At 48.2% G+C, this 21,034-nt stretch overlaps 1 protein-coding gene across 2 annotated transcripts in view; it reads right to left on the reverse strand.

The window, feature by feature from the left end:
- Positions 1–9,111, reverse strand: part of LOC144105456 (putative diacylglycerol O-acyltransferase Mb3761c) — a 322,783-nt gene extending 313,672 nt beyond the window's left edge. The window contains exon 1 of one of the 2 annotated variants that reach the window (XM_077638579.1): positions 8,745–9,111. The gene's annotated coding sequence lies outside the window, so the exon portion shown is untranslated. The remainder of the gene's footprint in view (positions 1–8,744) is intronic. The other variant, XM_077638580.1, reaches the window with a different exon arrangement.
- Positions 9,112–21,034: the final 11,923 nt, after the last annotated feature.

Raw genomic sequence — 21,034 nt, forward strand, 5'->3', positions numbered from 1 at the left:
TGATATCTCGTAAACACTTTCCTAACATCGCTAGAGTCTATAGTTGCGCATTAAAAGGGCTCTGAAACGCCTTTCGAGGAGAGCACATTAACTCAGGTAATCACTGCACTGTGTTGCCATGAAAACCAGAGCCAAATAACAATCTTCTACACGCAGCAGGCGGCCCACAATCGCGCGTCAAAGTTGGCGAGCCCTTCCTGGCGACTTTTTCATGCTCGCACCCTCCTCCGTCCCCCCTTCTTCGTAGACAAGGTGAGAGGTGGCCATTGGTTAGATTCTTTGAGGCGTCAGGCAGCTACCGTGGCCGCGGCCAATAAGCCGCGTATCTCCGGCGGGTCGGGAAGCTCCGCTCCCAGAGGGGGGTCGGCGAAGGAGCGCTCACCTTCCAGCTTGCACAAAGTGACGAGAGGAGAGGGAAAGGCGCGAAGACGCTGAAATTCAAATTTTGACTACAGATAACTCAGCTTCTACAAAACGCATTTAAAAAAATCCTTGCTGGACACTATTCGTGAAGCAGAGTGCTTCAATATCCCAGGCATGCCGCAACTTTATTAGAGCCCCCTTCACAGCCCTTTTAAGCAGTGTTGACTGTTTATAGCTTTCAGTGCAAGGTCTTACCATGCCCAGTCGCCGGCGTGAGCCGATGTGTTTTGCGTAGACTCGCTAAGCGTTATTAGATCTTTCTCAAAGAGCCGCATTGAAGCGCGCTTGGTTTTATGATGTTTGTCTCTGTTCGCAGCGGTGTAGCTGCCTTATCAGGAGACCTCCCGGTCATGCAGCAGCACACTGCGACCGGTGGCCCACACAAATTCTTATCTCGACGAGTTGCAAAGGGCACATGTTGCTATCGCTGCCACCGAGTTACTTTCGTTTCGTTGTGGACGACATAAGTTCGCCGCAAAAACAAATTTCGGGGGAGACTTAAGCTCCGCCTTAAGGCTATGACGCGATATCATTAATGGGTCGCTTCAGCGGCCTGCGGTCCTCTTTGGGTGTCAGTTCGCAGACACGGACACTGCTGGACAAGGCACACAAAGCCTCCATTCAACTAAGCCGAGCGAATGTGCACCCGAAGCTTAGAGGCAGCCTGTGTGAACTGCGACCGAGAACGATCTCAGGTTCGAATCCCATCTAACTACAACTGCTTATTTTTACTTTCCATTCTGGCATGCCACAATGGCGTTTGAGTCGTAATGAGCCGATATATCACGATATATACAATGCTTTAATACTTTTTTCAATATAACACCTCCACATGTGACGTCACGACACACGTGATTAACCGGGATTCCCTCGGAACGGCACCACCATCTACGACACCGGGTTCTCCGTTCAACCGGACAGCATACTTCGAATTGATGAGAAAAGTGAAAAGAGGCGTTTAACACACACACAGGGGTGCGCGCGCACGCGCACACACGCACACACACATGCACACATACACACGCGCGCACACACGCACACACACACGCACACATGACACTAAGTAACACGTACAGAAGGCAAAACACTTGTCTAGAACGACCGAACTGTGCACACGTGTTCTGCAGCTCCCAAAGACACTGCGACCAGCAAGGAAAAACATGACGGTGAAATCTTGTGTGAGTTTAAGTGCACATCCCAGTCGAAAACTACGACAGAGCCGGTTCCAGAACACAACAGAAGTTCCTGGAGTCCTGTCGTTACGACAAGTTTTTCTGCAGTATTGCAAAGTTGTGTGTTGCGACAGAACTGCCTCTGTCGTTACGACAGGAGACTGCTCAATAATACAGGAAATCCTGTTGTTACGACAAAAACTTTTGCTGTCAGGTCCCAGAATATATCCTACAGGCAAATACGTTATGACAACAGAAAATGTTCTCTTCTGTTGTTCGATAGGGATCCTTACATCCACACCATTTTTAGCCAAATGTTATCGCTAGATATCGCGCGTTCAGCCCGAAACACGCTAAGAACGTGTTATGTAGACATGCGTTTTGCCTGTGTAAATGTATTCTCATTGGGGGAATCTGTTAGAACACTAAGGATTCCAACCATCACAAACTATATGACTCGCATCGGTGATAGTGGCAGCTGGATGCTTTTCAAGCCCCTTATGTGAGTTGTGAGAGCTACAGGCCTGCTCTACGATACATAAGTGTACTAGGAACGGTCGACTTCAATTCATTATTTACCTGAAGTGCAACTGCTGCAGGGCAATGACACTCAACAGAGTGCAAGGCTATAGTCCTCGAAACAGCTAACGAGAACGCAGCTTGCAACTTTATTGCGCCTTGGCTAAATGTGGCGGCGCAAACACCAAGACAAGACGTATCCACCGTGCATTGTGCACATTTCTCTGGCTGTACATAGTGGTACATCGTAAAGAATATACTCTGTCCACTGCACGGCGCAGGAGCATACAGATAAAAGAAAATTTTTCCTCCTTCACATTCTCCTGTTCCGCCATATAAGCCAACCCTAAATGAACGTCCGTACTACAGGTCACCTGGAAAGCGATAAAGTCCACCTATATGATAATTATTGCTAAATCTTGTCTTGATAACATTAAGGGGCTCTAGATAGATTACATTCTTGTTGTCAGGCTGGGCATGGATGAAGACGAAGTTGAAGAAGGGGATGACGACGCATAACACAAGTATTTCAGAAATTTAAGTTCAGAACTAAGGGGTATCGCAAGTTCACTTAGGCTTCGCAATCTAACTGACCTGCGAGCGTTTCCACCGTCTCCTCACAAATTAATTGCGTCGTCCTAAATATCCTTATCTCGAAAACTTCGGCAAGAGCTACCCTCGCAAGGCGTGAAAGAAGTCTGATGTATTGATAAATCGCATGCCTACTTCCGGGTCTTCAATGGGAATTCTTGATAACGTCGTGGAAATTTCCTGTCAGTAGCTGCCTGTCGCTTTTAATAATTATTTTTTCAGTGCTCCTGTCAAAGCTTCCGGGACCGATTTGTTAAACCGGACCACTTCATCTTAAATAATATGCACGATCTACAAACTGAGCAATGGCAATGTTTGTGATATTATACAGATTCACATCAAGCCTGTCAAAATCTGTTTTGGATTAAATTTCGCCTGTGTTAATGAATTTTTGTAATATCTGTCTTTAGCCCGGGAGGCTTATTAGTGAGAAGCAAGTATTAACGCAAGGCGTCGGCATGTCTAAGGTGGTTGAATGCAAAAATATCCTTGCGTTGTAAGATGTCAGTGCGCGTTAAAGAGCCCCAGGCACTGGAAATAAATTAGGAGCCCTCCACAATGTCTTTTTTTTCCCATATTTTTTAAAGGCTTATACCCCTGTCACACGGGACTTCTTCTCGGCCTTTGCCGTAAAGTTGTCTTATTGCACTAAAGGAGGAAAACCGAAAAGGAGCAGCGACGCTGCTACACGGCAAATCCAAAGGAGCTAGAACGCGGCCTCCGTGAATGCCAAAAGTCACCGCTGTGTGTGAAGCGGCGCTAGTAATATTACGAAATTAAGGCAGACGGTAGCACTTTAGCTAAGAGTGCTTTCGTTTATGTTGGAAAAAGTAGCTATCACGATAATAAACGATAATAACAAAGTTTCTTTTTTTCTTTTCATCGTTCTCGGTCCGACCACGGTAGGCGCACTTTTCCGTTCGGCTCCTCGTCGTGTTCGAGAAGCGTGCTTTGTTGCTTGTGTCTTTGTGCACACAAGCAAACTCAAAACACGCACACAACAAAGAGCAAACGAAGAAAAAACAGCAAAGCGAGATGCGCAAGCACCTGTGTGTTGATGCGGCTGCTGAAAAGCGTTCAAGTCCTTTCTTAGCAGTGTGGATGTCTTTAGTCATAGCCTCCTCTATGGTTGGGTGCACTGTAACGCAAAATTAACCATTAAATAAGGTAAATTAGAAATTTTATTACGGTTTCAAAACTAAAAATTGCGTCAATTTTTTATTTTTTGAGCTCGCTAGTTGGCGCTGCCGTCTGGGTTGCTCCTTTAAGCAACTTTAAGGCCGCTGACGGCCGCCTTTATTTCTATGGACCTTTATCGCAGAGGTCTCGACGCTTTGCCGTGTAGATGCGAGTCACGCGCCTTTGGGGCAAAAGACCTTAATTTCTAAGGCCTTACAAGTGCCCGTGTGACAGGGGTATTAGAGGTAGTAACTGTGAAGGTATTATTGATTTCCTCGCAAGACAAAAAAAGGATTTTTAACCGGAAGGGTAGATCTGCCGAGATTGCGCTCCTTAAAGAGAGAGAGAGAGAGAGTAAACTTTATTGTTCCAATTGAGAGGTTTGGTTGCGTGCCCGGAGACTGCCGATGTCTTCCAGGCTGAGCGTGGTTGGCGCCCCTAGTCCAAGGCACCACTGTCCCTGGCCATCCGGCATGCGTGGCTCACTAGGTCCCTTTGGACCTTAAGCTGGCTGCTGGTTAGCCTGTCCTCCCACTGCTCCGCGTTTGGGTCTTTATTATTTCGGAACGCTACATTGTGTGTACATTCCCATGTGATATGGTATAACGTGGGGGTTGCCCCGCACCACGGACATGTATCCCTATACTGCTCTGGATACATCTTATGTAGGACATGAAGGTTGTAGAAGGTCCCTGTTTGGAGTCTTCTCCAGCATGTCGCCTCGTATTGTGTTAGCTGAGGGTGTGGCTGGGGGTATTTGCGCCTTCTGCCTTTAATGAGGTTGAGGATAGCTGCGTACGTGAGCTCCACCGTCATCCCCGGCCCTTAAAGAGGAAGCGTTTATATCAGAAAATTTTGAAATGCGCCTCCTAGCTTAATGTTTAGATGATAATTAATTAGAGGCTTTCACTGTAAATATATCATGAGTATTTGTGCATAAAAGAAATTGTTTTGTATTGGCGGCATCGCCCTAAGGCGGCATCGCTCTAACTTAATTGGGTCACACCTGAGACAGTGAAGTCAAGTTGTACAAACAGGTAATACTTCACTTATAGGTAGAACCATAAGAATTGAAGTTCCATGGGGAAGTATTTTCGGGTCTTACAATTGAACATTTTTGTTAAGTATATAGGCTATGCCGTTCAGAGATGTTGCATGCTGTAACCGAAAATTCCCTCATTTAGACTAAAACATCCACATCTAAGACCCCTTGTCAGTGCCGCTGCTTGCAAATTTAGTTAATTTGAAAAAAGTGAAAAAATTTCAGTCTTTAAAAGGCCCTGAAGCTCCGCGAAAACCCTATTTTCGCCACATTATACGCGTCCAATTTCCTGAAAAGGAAACATTCCCCGAATTGCATTCACTGCGAAAGTTTTGTTTTGATCCACTGATGCTGTAATGTTGCGTAAAGCTCCAAATGACGTGCTTCATAAGATATGTAGGTGATCTGCTGATAATGGATTAATAATTAACACTGAGAAGAAAACTCCCACCCTTTCTTTTTAGCACAGCAATAATTAAGAATGTTGTCCTGTGAAATGATGTTATACTTCTTTTGTTATAAAATCAAACTCGTCAGCTCAGTCAAAAAACTAGGCGTCTTCTTCGGTCAAGGTGCGCCCTGGAACCGCCATACTAATTTTTCTGAAGACAAGCTCACTTTGATTACTGAACTTTCGTTCGCTGGTAAGCAGCTTTAAAAGTAGCTGCTTCATAATTCTTTGCTGCTCTGTCACCTAAATTACTGGTACACTGGTAAGTGGGTTTAGCGTGCCGAATCAGCACAGGGTGCCTGCGAAAGATCGTAGTGGAGGCCTCCGGATTAAAATAGACCAGGGGTTCTTTAAATGCATTAACCTCACACACCACACTGGCGTTTCCGCACTTCACCTCTAAGTGCGATCGCCGCGGTCGTAATTAGATCTAACATTCTAGGTCTCAGCAGCTGAATACCATAGCCACTAATCTGTCGCCCGGAGTATACTTCGATGAATTTTTTTATTGGTTTTTCGGGAAAGGAAATGGCGCAGTATCTGCCTCATATATCGTTGGACGCCTGAACCGCGCCGTAAGGGAAGGGATAAAGGAGGGATTGAAAGAAGGAAGGAAGAAGAGATGCCGTAGTGGAGGGCTCCGGAATAATTTCGACCACCTGGGGATCTTTAACGTGCACTGAACATCGCACAGCACACGGGCGCCTTAGCGTTTTGCCTCCATAAAAACGCAGCCGCCGCGGTCGGTTTTGAACCTGGGAACTCCGGATCAGTAGCCGAGCGCCCTAACCACTGAGCCACCGCGGCGGGTACTTAAATGACTGCATTTTTTGTTTTCCGTACAACTGCGGCTACAAGTATTGCTTTTTTCTTTACCTCAAAATAACTATCCGTATTGTGCGTGTCGCAGGATCTTATTTTTTTCTGCCTAACCATTCAATGTCGCACGGTTACTTAAAGTTCCAGACGTCTTCATTTTTGGTTAGTGCTGACTCATGCGAACGAGTTTAGAAATGTCAGAAATATTATTAGCTCTATGGCCAGTGTGGGCAGAAACACCGTTTATCACTGCGCAGGTCGCCAGAAAATGGGTATATGCCCCACCCGCGTACCAATTATCACAAGGAAGTGACTTTTTGCACACTGCTGAAATTACTGAATAATCTCATAGTCAATGATGTGTATGCTAGTTGTAGCTCTAAACACAGTTAAATCATACAATTATTTTGTTTTTAGTTTCTAGCCGCCGTGGTGGCTGAGTGGTTATGGCGCTCGGCTGCTGGCCCGAAAGACGCGGGTTCGATCCCGGCCGCGGCAGCCGAATTTCGATGGAGGCGAAATTCTAGAGGCCCGTGTGCTGTGCGATGTCAGTGCACGTTAAAGAACCCCAGGTGGCCGAAATTTCCGGAGCCCTTCACTGCGGCGTCTCTCATAGCCTGAGTCGCTTTGGGACGTTAAACCCCCATAAACCATGAACCATAAACCATGTTCTTAGTTTCTAACATTTATAGGATCAAAGTCCATGAGCAAGTTTTTGCTTGGACATAACCGTTAAGAAGCATTTTTTCTGATGTAATTTTATCCTGTCAACTGTGTAATTTTATTCAGACCCAAGAATCTCTTACTACATTTTCATTCATTCGCCGCATTGCTTATGCTTGTGTGAGATGTAACTCTTTTCATTTTCTTGTTGCGTTTTTTCTCCGTATATATTTGAAGTAAAATCAATAATTCAAGCAAGCAGTAGACAAAGAAGAATAAGGTACAATCGACTGAATATATAGGCTTATGCCAGAGCTGCCGTAGGAAGAAAAGGCGGCGTTTCCGTGCCCAATCGTAATCGGCGCCAGTGTCTTTCTGATGAGTTGCACCAGCGTTTCGCACGTGTATCGTAATTGTTCAGTTTTCCCAGCACGAAAATATATTGGACACCCTGCTTTCCTAATTCATCGGGACGTTTTTGTTTTGTGCTCGTCTTCTTTCTTTACGTTCTCGAAAGTACGGTTTCAATGTTATCGCGAAGTCTTAAGAGTGTTATCTGCAAATCTAAAGCCCCGTTAAAACCTGACACCGTCGGTTCGCTATGCCTGTTGCTCGACGAGCACACCGCTAGGCGAAGTGCTTGAGCAAAAAAACTCCGCTCCTCATTATTTTTCAGAGTTTCATTCTCTCTTTTTTTGTTACACGTTGTCCCTACTGAACCAGTTTTAGCTGGCTCTACACACCGAGCATTTCAAAGTGGTTCATATCGAATGCGTTGGGCGTCTGTGAAAGTAGCCCTTCAAGCTTTTAGCGTCGCTGTTACGTGGAACACAGGAAAGCAAAATGAGGATTGTTCGTTACTACGTAGAATTTGCTATCTGCTCCGCTAAAAAAGCATCATCGGAAAAAAAAGTTCGGAATGAATTCGTGTGCAAATTCTTGGAAGTCTGCGTGCTTTATCCAGTTGGCAGGAAAGATTTTATCTTTATAGTGTGTCAAATAAAGACAGAAAGTATGCTCTCGCTTTATACATAAAGTTTCGTATTTTTCCCGCGTCGCCAAGTTTAAACGTCAGATACAAGTTGGAGTTTATGAAAACACGACTTGCTTTTCGAACTATATATTGTTTGCGGGATGTCTGAGTTAGAATTATGTATCTTTTTCTTTTTTGTCGTGTACAAGGTTACGCCTATATCTTCGGCCGTTTAGAAACCCAGCCGTAAGTATCTGCACGTTTCGACAACCAGAGAAATTCCACAAGTGACTTGTTGCAGGCGGTGAAAAGAATCATTTCGATTTCCAGCCCCGGACCATAACGATTGCGACTCACATGTCGTAAAAACGATCTAAATAACAGTCTACCACTGGTAGCAAGAGCATATCATAAGTGAGCATACCATTCACCAATAAAAGCTACTACACTAGAGCACTGGCTGGAGCGTTGCCGCTGAATGCAGACAAACTATAGCGACCTTAACTCGCTTTATCAGTTGTCTGCACTGCACCCTTCTCAGTCGTCGTCGATTTATTCGTGTCAGTGTGATTATGAACGCAGTCACGATATTAATAGCTACTCGCTGATAGTGGATGCTGTGATGAATCCATGCCTGATCCGTTCCCGGTATTCTTCTGTTTGAAGCTGATAACGTGTTAATGCGAACCTAAATTAATTTCATTCATTGAAACAACTGAGTGCACATTTCACTACGAGCCGTCTTCAGCGCGTTGCTGTGTCAAGGCCCGTCGGCGGTAAAACGAAACCACTGTGACAGAAAGTGTGGGCCTTCGAAGAGATGCTGGAACGAGACGCGCCGAAATATGTCCGCGCAGACGACACCGCAACCGGCAGCACCGGCGGAGCAGACGACAGGAGAGCATCGCTTACCCTTCACGGCTCCTCGGTGTCGGCGGCGCGCTCAGAGAGGCGGGCGCCGGGTCAAACCCCGGGGAGCCCGCGGCACCAACACCGCGGCTGCCAACGTTTAACGGCCCTTCGACGTCGCGTTAGCCGAGGCGTGGAAAGAACGTCCCACAACGTTCACCGGCGGCGGCGGCATAGCACACACACAGCACACGCACGACGGCACTAAGCCATTCCCGCGACGCTAAAACAACCGGTCAGAGCAGCGGCGGCGCGATGCACGCACTCGACTCTCCACGGACGCTCCGGTCGTCGTCTGCTGCGCTCGCGGCAGACGGCGGCGGCGCCGACGACGGAGCTGGGCCACACTGGACGCCATCTTGTATTACTCTTTTTCTCTCTAGCTCCGCCTTTCGGCCCCTCTCCGCCAACTCTTCCTCTCCGCGTCACGCCTTCTCTCCGCACCTTCTGTCGATCCGCTGCCGGCCTGCGACGGCGCGTGGGGCTTCTTTTCGCGCCCGCTCGATTTCTCGGTAGCGGAGCGTACTCTTTCAATAATCCGTACTCCTCCCGACGCTCCCTCGATTTTGGCCTTTTACTTTTTCCTCCTAGTTTTGGGAACGATGCTTCCCCTTCCCTGCTTTTTATCTTCTTGCCTTCCGTCAGGCCGCATCTTTTCTATCTCCCTTTTCCTTTCCCCCACCATCACTCGTCTCTTTCCGCTCCTATTCTCCCATCGCTTTCCCCAGCAGTCTCCGCACCCGTTCGCTCTGCACCACAGTCCGTCCCGCCATTTTGTTTCCAGTGCGCTAGAAGTATATGAAGGCATTTCAAGAATGGCATTGTGGAAGCGCTGCGAAACAGCGCACGCGCATGATTTACCTCGTTGTCCTCTCATGACAGCGGTATGAACTTATGAGTGGTCAGGCGGCCTCTTTGCTACTGCTCCAATCACCGTCTTACCGCCTTTCATTTTTCCCGCTCTCATCTCCCAGCTGTCCTCCTCTCCACGAGGCGCAACGCTGAGTATCGACTGTTTTTCCTCGCTTCGCCGTTTCGCTATGACATTGTTCGCTCAGCCCCCTCCGCTTCAAGGTTCCTGGAAGAAGGAAGACTACTACTCTGGTAGACTTCCATTTTGGTTCCCGGAGGTGGCCTTTTGGTAATTTTCGCCCGCCAATTCAAGCAGAGTTTATTCGTTATGTGCAAATGGATGGTACAGAAATGCAGTCTTATTGAGGACAATGTGTCCGCTGGCAGCTAAAAATGAATAGTTAATGAGTCGAAGCACACACAAAGTTTTAACACATGTTAACAAGAAATGGCAACCAGTTTGTGTGCTCTGTAACCAGCCTGCATATTCGCGACCAGTCGCTGAAAACCTTCCCAAACATTGGCTATTCTTGAGAGCTCATAGCCCTGATGGTTATCGGTGAGGTATGGAGCCTTCGCTTTTGTACCAGAAGAGCGACAGTTTTTCCCTCGGAGTGAAATTAAAGTTGTCATGCTTGCTTGGTTCCTCTAACTGCTTAATCAAATCTATCTGAGCCAAGCGATAAAATGGGGAACATTAGAGTGACCCGTTTATTCCAAACCGTCCTCCAATGTCATCATCTTCTGTAGTCTAACAACTAATCAGGTTAAGACAATTGCGATAATTTATTATACAGATAATCTACTCCCCTGTTCTCTTCCGTCAATTACGTAATCTCTTTTAGGCATTCTACGTGCCACAAAAAGTATACAATAACATTTTTATATAGAAAAACATCCTGGATCTTCATGATGGCCTCTTATGGAGGATATTGAAATATTCAATCATCTTGGGAGCAGGAGCTGCGAATCAAACCAAGAACTTCCTGCATAGTTTCGTTGTTCTCTTTACTGCAATAAAGAATATTGTCCAAGACGTGACACTTTTTGTGTCCGCGTGCATTTTTAACCTTGCATGCCCCGCCTTCTGTTGGGGCAGACGCGAAGCCGTGGCCGGTGATCGCACATGTCAGGAAGAACCGCGAGCAAATACCTCTGCGCAAGTAGACCGAACACCGAAAAAAAAGAAAGCGAAAGGTGATTTGGGAGAAGATGACAGGCCCCGTCTAACTTTGCAGCCGGTCAAAATATGAAGGAAAAAAAATCATTTCACCCTTGCCCGGTAAGATTGAAAAGCGAAGGCACGGGCAGCCCCACGGGATTCAAGCAGATAAAGAAAACAAGCAAACAAACAAAAAGGTAGTAAGGTGGTTAAGTGCGGTTGGGGGCTACGGGCTCGGATGATGGACGACTTGTGGCGTCGGCGGTGGAGTTTGTAAGACGGAGATTGTTCGCCGCCAACTAAAGCATCGAAGGAAGGATAAAAAAGTGAATGAGAGGAGGGAGCGGAAATCAATGCCCGAATAGTCGATCAGAGCTGAGTTTCCTATAGCCGCTGCCTTCACCCTGATTTTCGCCCTCTCGAACCGGGGGCGTAAATGGCGCGAAGCAACCGAAATGATACCCGGGACAAAAAAAAAAAACGAAGTGAGCGGGGGGGGGGGGGGGGGGGGGGGGGGGGGGCTGCTGTGCATTGGTTATAGGAGGAAAGGGTACGACCGCGAGTAGGCGGCGTGGAAATATGCGGAATCGTTTAACGATGCCGCACTTGAGGGAAGTGAGTGGTGAAAGCGTTTTACGGAGCGCTGGGAGCCAATAAACCGTCGGTCGGGTTTTGAGAAAGCATTAGTCTTAACCCTGCCGCATCCGGCTGGCTTCCTTTTGAGGCCGAGTTGCGTGCGTTGGTCGGCGGCCGCCTTTCAAGGGGTTTTTGTGGGCAACCGGAGAGAGGACAAAGGAGACGACACGAGACACTTGGACCGTGGCTGACCGATGGACGTCACGGAAAAGCGAGCGTGACGTCTGGAAATTTGTTACTGTCCGTGTGACCAGAGCAGTAGTAGTGCGGTCGTTTGTCTGGGCGAAATGCAGCCTTATAGACTGGCCTTGTCTGACCTAAGGAGATCACTAACGTAGGCCCAGTCGGGGTGTGAGTGTCTTGAGAAAGGATGCTCACAGAGACTGGCCAAGTTCTTGCGGAATGGTCTTGGTTACGCAGAGCGAGCGCAGAATAGTCCTTTCTCCTTAAGTAAGCAGCGTAACAGTATAACTAATGCAATCTTTTAATAAGAAAACTAGGCCGTCGTCAGAACAACTATTGAAAAGCGAACACTCACTTTCACAAGTAACCGAGAAAACATAATGAACTGTCAGTTCATCACTACCAGACGTAAATTTTGAGTCTTGATAGGTTTAGGCTTAGGGACAATGGGCGTAATTTTATAGTCCAAAATCAACTGCAATAATGAAAGCAACACTGAGCCTTGGTCGATGAAAAATACCCAAGGATCCTATCCAACCTTGCTTGCGTATTAGATAATAATGCTTACAGTAAGGTTGATTAGCTCCTGCCAATTAAACTTCGGCTTATTCTATCTATACTCCATATGTCACAGGGATCACTTCAACGTACGTCACAAGTCTGTGCGGGCTTCAGTGACATCGTTTTAATGGAAACTATAAAAAATTCTTTGCGGATATGAGATTTTTCAATATTTTGTAAGGCTAAAGAAGAAGATGCGTCTGATGATTTGAAAAGACGAAGACGAGGTGACAGTGTTCTCGAGAGTTTTTGCCAGCGCTACGCTTGTGTGTCTTTTGCCGATCTGATCCCAGACTGCTGCCGTTGCCGTTCCCGTCGCCCCAGTACCTCGTAACAAACCCCCCGTTACATTTGGTGGAGGTGCCGGGTAAAAACATCGGCCCTGGAGCTCCGTAGTCGTGCTCTCCCGGCGCGCACGATGCCTGAGGACGTCCAACACCAGGCCGTACAAGTGGGCCAGGCTGTCATCTGTGCCGGCTCTCTTCGTCAACGGGACCCGACCATTTTCAGCGGGACTGACGAGAACGATGTGGAAGATTGGCTCACATCGTACGAGCGGGTGAGCGTATACAACAAATGGGACGATGTGACGAAGCTAAACAACGTCATCTTTTATCTCGCCGGTGTGGCTAACCTCTGGTATCGCAACCATGAGGCAGATATTCAAACCTGGTCCATTTTTAAGACTAAATTTGCAGACGTATTTGGTCGACCGGCTGTCAGGCAACTCCGAGCCGAACAGCGATTGCGTGAACGATCTCAGCAGGCTAGTGAAAGCTTCACTAGCTACATTGAAGATGTCGTCGACTTGTGCAAGCGGGTCAACGCTCGTATGTCGGAAGCCGACAAGATCCAACACATCTTGAAAGGCATCGATGACGACGCTTTTCAGATGCTTCTAGCGCGCGACTTGCGTACCGTTGCTGAAGTCGTCACGCTGTGTCAAAGCTTTGAGCAGTTGCGCAAGCAGCGGATTCTGACACGCCAGCGGCCACAGCAGGTTGAGTCGCTCGCTGGGCTCACGCCTGCTCCTGACCCCTCGCTGCTACAGCAGATTAAAGACTTCGTGCGGGAAGAAGTGGCACGTCAACTTTCCTTTCTGCCGAGCGCTCACGACCGACCATCATATCTGACTCCAGCGCTCCGACATACAATTCAAGAGCAAGTTGCTGAGGCTCTTCCACCGGCTCATCCGTCACCACCTGTCACGGTTCCGCTGACATACGCTGACGTTGTCGCCAGACCACAACCTGTGGCGGCTCCGCTCACATATGCCGAAGCCGTCGCGAGACCGCCTCCTGTCGCGGCTCCAGTGACATATGCCGATGTCGTAGCAAGACCGCAGCCGCCAATCTATAGTGCGCCTCCGGCGCATTTGCGAGGGCCAGTGGCTTACCGACGACCTACTCCAAGGGTCAGCGATTCCTGGCGCACAACGGACAATCGGCCGATTTGCTTCTTTTGTGGTCTCCCAGGTCATGTAGCTCGGCATTGCCGCCGTCGTCTCCCGGACGCGGAAATTCCTCCCCAAGCTCCTGGGTACTGGCCCCCACCGAGTCAGTACTCTGTACCAGCTGCGCCGCCGCAAAGTCGTACTTCCTCGCCGGACCGTTCTACCCTCTCCAGCCGCCGGCCCTCTTCTCCACGACGCCGGTCTATTTCGCCTATGCGACGTCGCCCCACCGCTAACCAGGAGGAAAACTAGGCGCCGCAGTTCCTGAGGCGAGAACTGCGTCCACAACGAACTTCGAAAGGCCTCAACCGTCAGCCGCTAACCTCATTGAAATTTCCGTCGACGGCGTTTCTGTCATGGCGCTTGTCGACACTGGTGCTGCCGTTTCCGTCATGGACGCAAAGCTGTGTAGTTCTTTAAGAAAAGTAAGGACGCCAATTGCTGGACTCTCACTGCGCACCGCCAGCGCTCAGAACATCCAGCCGTCAGCAGCGTGTACCGCTCGCGTTGTAATCCAGGGGACCATTTATGCCGTCGAATTCGTCGTACTGCCCTGCTGTTCTCATGCTGTTATCCTGGGCTGGGATTTCCTATCGCGCCATGCTGCTATCATCGATTGTGCTCGAGCTGAAGTCGAGTTCTCTCACCTGCCCGAAGCTGTCTTGGACACTGCCCCTCCTGGTGCCTGTGTTAAGGCCCTAGTTGCCGAAGACATTGACCTGCCTCCCTGCTCTTCAGTCCTCGTACCCCTCTCTTGCGGCCCTCTTCGCGACGACACTGTCCTCTTCACTCCGTCCCCTATCTTTCTGCACCGCAAGTGTCTGCCTCTGCCATACGCTGTACTGACTATATCCGCTGGCCTCTCCGTACTGTTCGTGTCTAACCCATTCTCGTTCCCCAACGCCTTGCGCCTAGGTGAATGTCTCGGCACGGTACAACCATTCGCGTCTCTGCTCATCCGCGAAGAGACGGACGACGCGCCGCACCTCTCCATAGCCGCACTCAGCCCACCTACTGCTGCGCCCGATCCCTCCTCAACCGAAGCATTCCTTCGCTCCATCGACGACAACCTTCCAGCGCCGCAAAGGGCACAGCTTCTCACTTTACTTAATCAGTTTCGCTCATCATTTGACTCACATCAAAGTTCCTTGGGCCAAACTTCCACTGTCACCCATGCCATCGACACAGGTGACCACGCACCGCTGCGACAACGTCCCTATCGTGTGTCTGTCGCCGAGCGCCAAGTTATTGAAGACCAAGTCGACAAGATGCTCCAGAGCGGCGTCATTCAGCCCTCAAGCAGCCCATGGGCGTCGCCTGTGGTGCTCGTCAAAAAGAAGGATGGCTCCATACGCTTCTGTGTAGATTACCGCCGCCTTAATAAGATTACGCGCAAAGATGTCTATCCCCTCCCGCGCATAGACGACGCTCTGGACTCTTTGCAAGGGGCCGAACTCTTTTCATCTCTTGATTTGCGTTCCGGGTACTGGCAAGTTCCTATGAAAGAAGCCGATCGCCCCAAAACCGCCTTTGTGACACCGGATGGCTTGTATGAATTTACGGTGATGCCCTTCGGGCTTTGTAACGCCCCCGCGACTTTTGAGAGGATGATGGACACCATTTTGCGCGGACTTAAGTGGAAGACATGCCTTTGCTACCTCGACGACATTGTGGTCTTTTCCCCGGACTTTGACACCCACCTCTCCCGTTTGAAGCACGTCTTGACCTGCCTCTCTGACGCCGGCCTGCAGCTGAACTTAAAAAAATGCCGTTTTGCCGCTCGTCAATTAACCATCTTAGGTCATGTTGTCTCTAAGCAGGGCGTCAGTCCCGACCCAGCGAAACTTCGTGCTGTGGTTGACTTTCCCAAACCTACCTCCATCAAAGACCTGCGCAGCTTCCTGGGTTTGTGCTCATATTTCCGCCGGTTTATTCGCAACTTTGCGTCCATTGCTGCGCCTTTGACTCAACTGCTGTCTGGAAGTGCGGATTTATCACTGTGGTCTCCAGCGTGCGACGACGCATACACCACCTTGCGCCGTCTCCTCACGGCGCCGCCCATTCTGCGCCATTTCGACTCGGCCGCTCCTACCGAAGTTCACACGGACGCCAGCGGTGTTGGCCTCGGCGCTGTCCTCGCCCAACGAAAACCTGGCTTTGACGAATACGTCGTTGCTTATGCTAGCCGCACACTCACACCAGCAGAACGCAACTACTCCGTAACTGAAAAAGAGTGTTTGGCGATTGTATGGGCCCTCGCGAAGTTTCGACCGTACATTTATGGGCGCCCTTTTGACGTTGTGACCGACCACCATGCGCTCTGTTGGCTTTGCAACCTGAAAGACCCCTCCGGCCGCCTCGCTAGGTGGGCCCTTCGCTTGCAAGAATATGATATCCGCGTCGTGTATCGCACCGGCCGCAAGCATCAAGACGCCGATGCACTGTCACGCTGCCCCCTTCCAGCCGAGATCGCCAGCCTTTCCCCCTCCGACGCTTCTCTGCCCTTGCTTCGCCTCAGCGACATGCCTTCAGCGCAACGCATGGATCCCTGGATCGCTTCCCTTCTCGACTTTCTCGCCAACCCGACGGCTGCTTCACCGTCACGTGCGCTCCGCCGCCAAGCTGCCCATTTTGCGATCCGTGACACCCTACTTTATCGCCGTAACTACAACTCCGAAGGTCGCAAGTGGCTGCTCGTTATTCCACGTCACTTACGCTCGGAGATATGCGCATACTTCCATGCTGCCCCCCACAGCGGTCACGCGGGCGTTTTCAAGACCTACACCCGCATACGGCTGCGCTACTACTGGCGCGGAATGTACACCTTTATCATGAAGTACGTGCGCGCATGCATTCCCTGCCAACGTCGCAAGACACCTCCCCATCGTTCTGCTGCTGAGCTGCAGCCGTTACCATGCCCTCCACGCCCGTTCGACCGCGTTGGCATTGATTTATACGGTCCGCTTCCATACACTGCAGACGGCAACCGTTGGGCTATAGTAGCGGTGGATCACCTTACACGATATGCCGAAACTGCTGCCCTTCCGGCTGCCACAGCGACGGACGTCGCCTCCTTCATTTTGCACCGATTCATCCTTCGCCACGGTGCACCTCGTGAACTGCTCAGTGACCGAGGCCGCGTGTTCTTATCTGAGGTGGTGAAGGCGCTTCTCAAAGAGTGCAACACGATTCACCGAACTACCACCGCCTATCATCCGCAGACCAATGGCCTCACTGAGCGATTTAACCGCACACTCGGAGACATGCTCTCCAAGTACGTCGCTTCTGACCACACGAATTGGGATCTCGTCCTTCCGTACGTTACTTATGCGTACAATACCGCTACGCAGTCTACCACCGTATTCTCTCCTTTCTTCCTACTTTACGGCCGCCAACCCTCTGCTACTATCGACACTATCCTCCCTTACCGCCCTGATGAATCCGAATATCGGCCTGTTTCCGACGCCGCGCAACACGCCGAAGCCTGCCGCCAACTTGCCCGGTCACTCACCACTGACACCCAGCATCGCCAGCGCTCCCGCCTCGACCAAGACCAAACCCCACCGAACTACACTTCTGGTGCACTTGTGTGGCTCTGGATCCCTTCAGGAACTCCCGGTCTCTCCTCAAAATTTCTTGCGAAGTACCATGGTCCCTACCGTGTGCTGGAGCGCACCTCTCCGGTTAATTATATCGTGGAACCCCTCACGCCGTCTCCTGATCTCCGCCGCCGAGGACGGGAGACCGTTCATGTCCAGCGCCTCAAGCCCTACTACGACCCCGCCGTCTTGCCATCATCCTAAGTCGCCAGGATGGCTCCTCTTGTCCCCGGGGTGATTGTAAGGCTAAAGAAGAAGATGCGTCTGATGATTTGAAAAGACGAAGACGAGGTGACAGTGTTCTCGAGAGTTTTTGCCAGCGCTACGCTTGTGTGTCTTTTGCCGATCTGATCCCAGACTGCTGCCGTTGCCGTTCCCGTCGCCCCAGTACCTCGTAACAAACCCCCCGTTACAATTTATTATACCTGAATACAAGTTCCCTTCGAATTTTACATAGAACTTCAAACAATTAAGTGCAGAGCTTTTTATTTGAGAACAGTTTTTTCATTTTGACAATCGAGAATACTGTACATTCCCTGAAGTATTGACCAATTGGCCTTTATGCTAGACATGTTTTGGGTCATTAAGATCAGAGATTCGCACATAATCTGTGTTTATGAGACTATCATGATTATCTTAATGTTATCGCTAATACTCTAATGCAGTTTTGCAAAATAATTTTGTGTGGAGCACCCTAATCTTTTTACAATACCAGGAAATCCTAACATGTAAGAAGTCCTTACCTGTCTTAACCCGTGCATGGAGCCGCCGTGTTGTATTACTGTCGATGAAGGTCGCCAAACCTTGCCTGTTAACCGTAACACTGATGCTTGCGACTGTAGTCCCCAATATTCGATTGTTGCCGATTATTCTAAATGCGTAAGTAACTGAGTTTTGAAATTAAATACGAATATGAAATTGCTATTCGATTCATTCTTATGCGTAGTTGCCGTTATTAAAAACTGCACAACGCTAAGCCTTTCCAATGGCCATCAATGGCCGTCTTTCCCCCAAAAACTTTGGTCTAGCACCGTTCTCACTTCGGACTGCTAAACAATTCGGCCTCGCCCTACCACCTGCTAGATGTGTTAGCAGATGCCTAATATATCATGTAGTGATAACGTTACTTTACTGCAATAACTACCACGTTTAAGACATTTGAATAATCTGGGTAGCTTATCTGGCAGGGCGACTGCCACGGACGGGCGGTAGTCCCGGGTTCGATCCCTGAACCAAAAGAAATTTTTTTCTACTACGAAGTTAATGTGAAAGCTTTGTAGGTATTCTTTGTAGTCTGGTTGGGTTTGGGCCGATGCTAATGGTTATATTCTTTCTCAACTTCCGGATTTTCTTCTAAAACATGAATTTCACCAACTTTGTTCCGTTGCTCTCATTGTGTCCTGCTTTATGGCATGCGCTTTGGTAGAAGTGCCTCCGGTGATAATTAAAGATACTGGTTCCCTTTTTCCTTAAGGGTACTGACCTCATATATTTGTTTTCCTGTGTACTGCTTTTATTTGCTGCGTAGCAAATTGTAATGCGTCGTGGATTGCTCTTACATTTCAAGAGAATTTTGCGATCATATTGTCACGATGTGGTGACAGCAATCGGTGGGAGGGGGGGGGGGGGAGCAGAAAGACAGCGAAAATTGCGTCTAAACAAAACAATTTTTATTGGGCTGACTTGCGCACACAATGGACTGAATCACTCGGCGGCGGAGAAGCAACGAGCGTGCTCGGCGGTTGTCGAACAAAATACCTGCCGCTCTCGGCCGTGCTTAATTTAAAGCTGGCAGCGAACTTTCGAGATACGGCGAGCAAAACTACTGCAACACTCTGGAACAACCTAGAATCCGCTCCGCCTGGGTGCGAACAATCGAGATAAATCTGGTCGTGTCTCGCATCGCAAACAAAGCGATCAAGCGGCGTGGCGGCAGCTTTGAAGAATGAACAAACACTTCAAAGATTCACCGCAATATAACTGTTCATATTCCTCCGGTGTACTCTTATTTCCCTCTTATATATATATATATATATATATATATATATATATATATATATATATATATATATATATATATTATTTATTTATTTATTAGTTACCTGCATCGCCCCGCAGGGCATTACAGCAGGGGGGTACAGACTTCATTTATAGGTATAAAGCAATTATTGCAGTGCATGGAAAAATGCTTCGTTAGGTGTAATACATACAATGCTCGATGGCAAACTGTTCCAGTCCCGAACAGTTCTAACAAAAAAAGAATAACGCAAGACATCACCCCTGCAAGAAAATTCTCTGACCTTCAAGCAGTGGTCCAGTCGCTTTGATATATAATGAGGTGCCTGGATATATTGTTCGCGGTTTATGCCAGTTTTTGAATAATAAATCTCATGGAAAAATTTCAATCTGATGTACCTTCTACGGTCCTTCAACTCTTGCCAGTTAAGTTTTCGTTTGCTTTCCGTCATACTAACTTGCCAATTATAATTACCAAGAACAAATCTAACTGCCCTATTCTGAATTTGCTCTAATTTTTCTACACACTCAGATGTGTGTGGGTCCCAGCAAACAAATCTATATACAAGTATGGAGCGTACATAACTGAAATACAGCTGTGTTTTTAAGTTACTTGGTAAATGGCTAAAATTCCGCCGTAGAAAACCCAAACGTGACGCTGCCTTATTCGCAATATAATTAATGTGCTTATTCCATCGTAAGTCCGATGTAAAAAAGACGCCTAGATATTTAAATGACTTGCTTATGTTGAGAGCAAAATCATTAATTCTATACCTATATGGATGATTAGCACGTTCTCCTGTGAAGGTGACGTGAACAGTTTTGTTTATATTTAAGGACATGTCCCAACGTACACACCAGTCTGCCACAGTATCTAATTCAGTTTGCAGGATTTGTGAATCAGAAGTGGAATTTACTACTCTGTAAACAACACAATCATCGGCAAACATCCTGAATGAAGACTATGCCAACTGAAATATCATTAATATAGAGCAAAAACAAAAGTGGTCCCAATACTGAGCCTTGGGGAACTCCCGACGTAACTGGTGCATACTGTGAAGAAATACCGTTCAGAACAACAGCCTGCCTTCGTAACGACAGATATTCTGCAATCCACGCAATTACTTTACAATCCAGGTTATCAAATGCTTTGCGGAAATCCAAGAAAACGCAGTCCACAATTTGTTGCTTATCGATTGCCGATGCCAAATTATGAACGAACTCTACCAGCTGCGTACTGCAGGAAAATCCACGCCTGAAACCATGTTGACTAGTGCATAAGAGATTGTGTTTGGTGAGAGGGGCCATAGCGCAACTATATATTGCATGCTCCATAATTTTACAGGTTATGCTGGTTAAGGAAACGGGTCTGTAGTTCTGAACGGAGTTTCGCATACCACTCTTATGTATGGGCACGACACGCGCTACCTTCCAATCAGCAGGCAAGTCGGTTTCATTAAGAGACTTCTGGAACAGCCGGGTGAAATACAGACATAATGTATCCGCACAATTCCTTAAAATTGTGGCAGGAATGTCATCAGGGCCACAAGCCTTAGCCTGATTCAAATCCTTCAATAATTTACGCACACCGTCAACACAAAAAGTAACTTCCGGCATGCAATCTATTTCAAGAGGTAATGCAAAACAGAACGTGAACTAGGTGGCAAAAACGCATGCAATCTATTTCAAGAGGTAATGCAAAACAGAACGTGAACTAGGTGGCAAAAACACAGATGAAACATAACGGCTAAACATTTCAACTTTAGCCTCATCATCATGGATGATTATCTCATCATTTTTCAGAGCAGGTACTGAGCTGTCATCCTTACCA

Source organism: Amblyomma americanum, chromosome 9 (assembly GCF_052857255.1).
Source record: "Amblyomma americanum isolate KBUSLIRL-KWMA chromosome 9, ASM5285725v1, whole genome shotgun sequence".
Taxonomy (NCBI): Eukaryota; Metazoa; Arthropoda; class Arachnida; order Ixodida; family Ixodidae; genus Amblyomma; species Amblyomma americanum.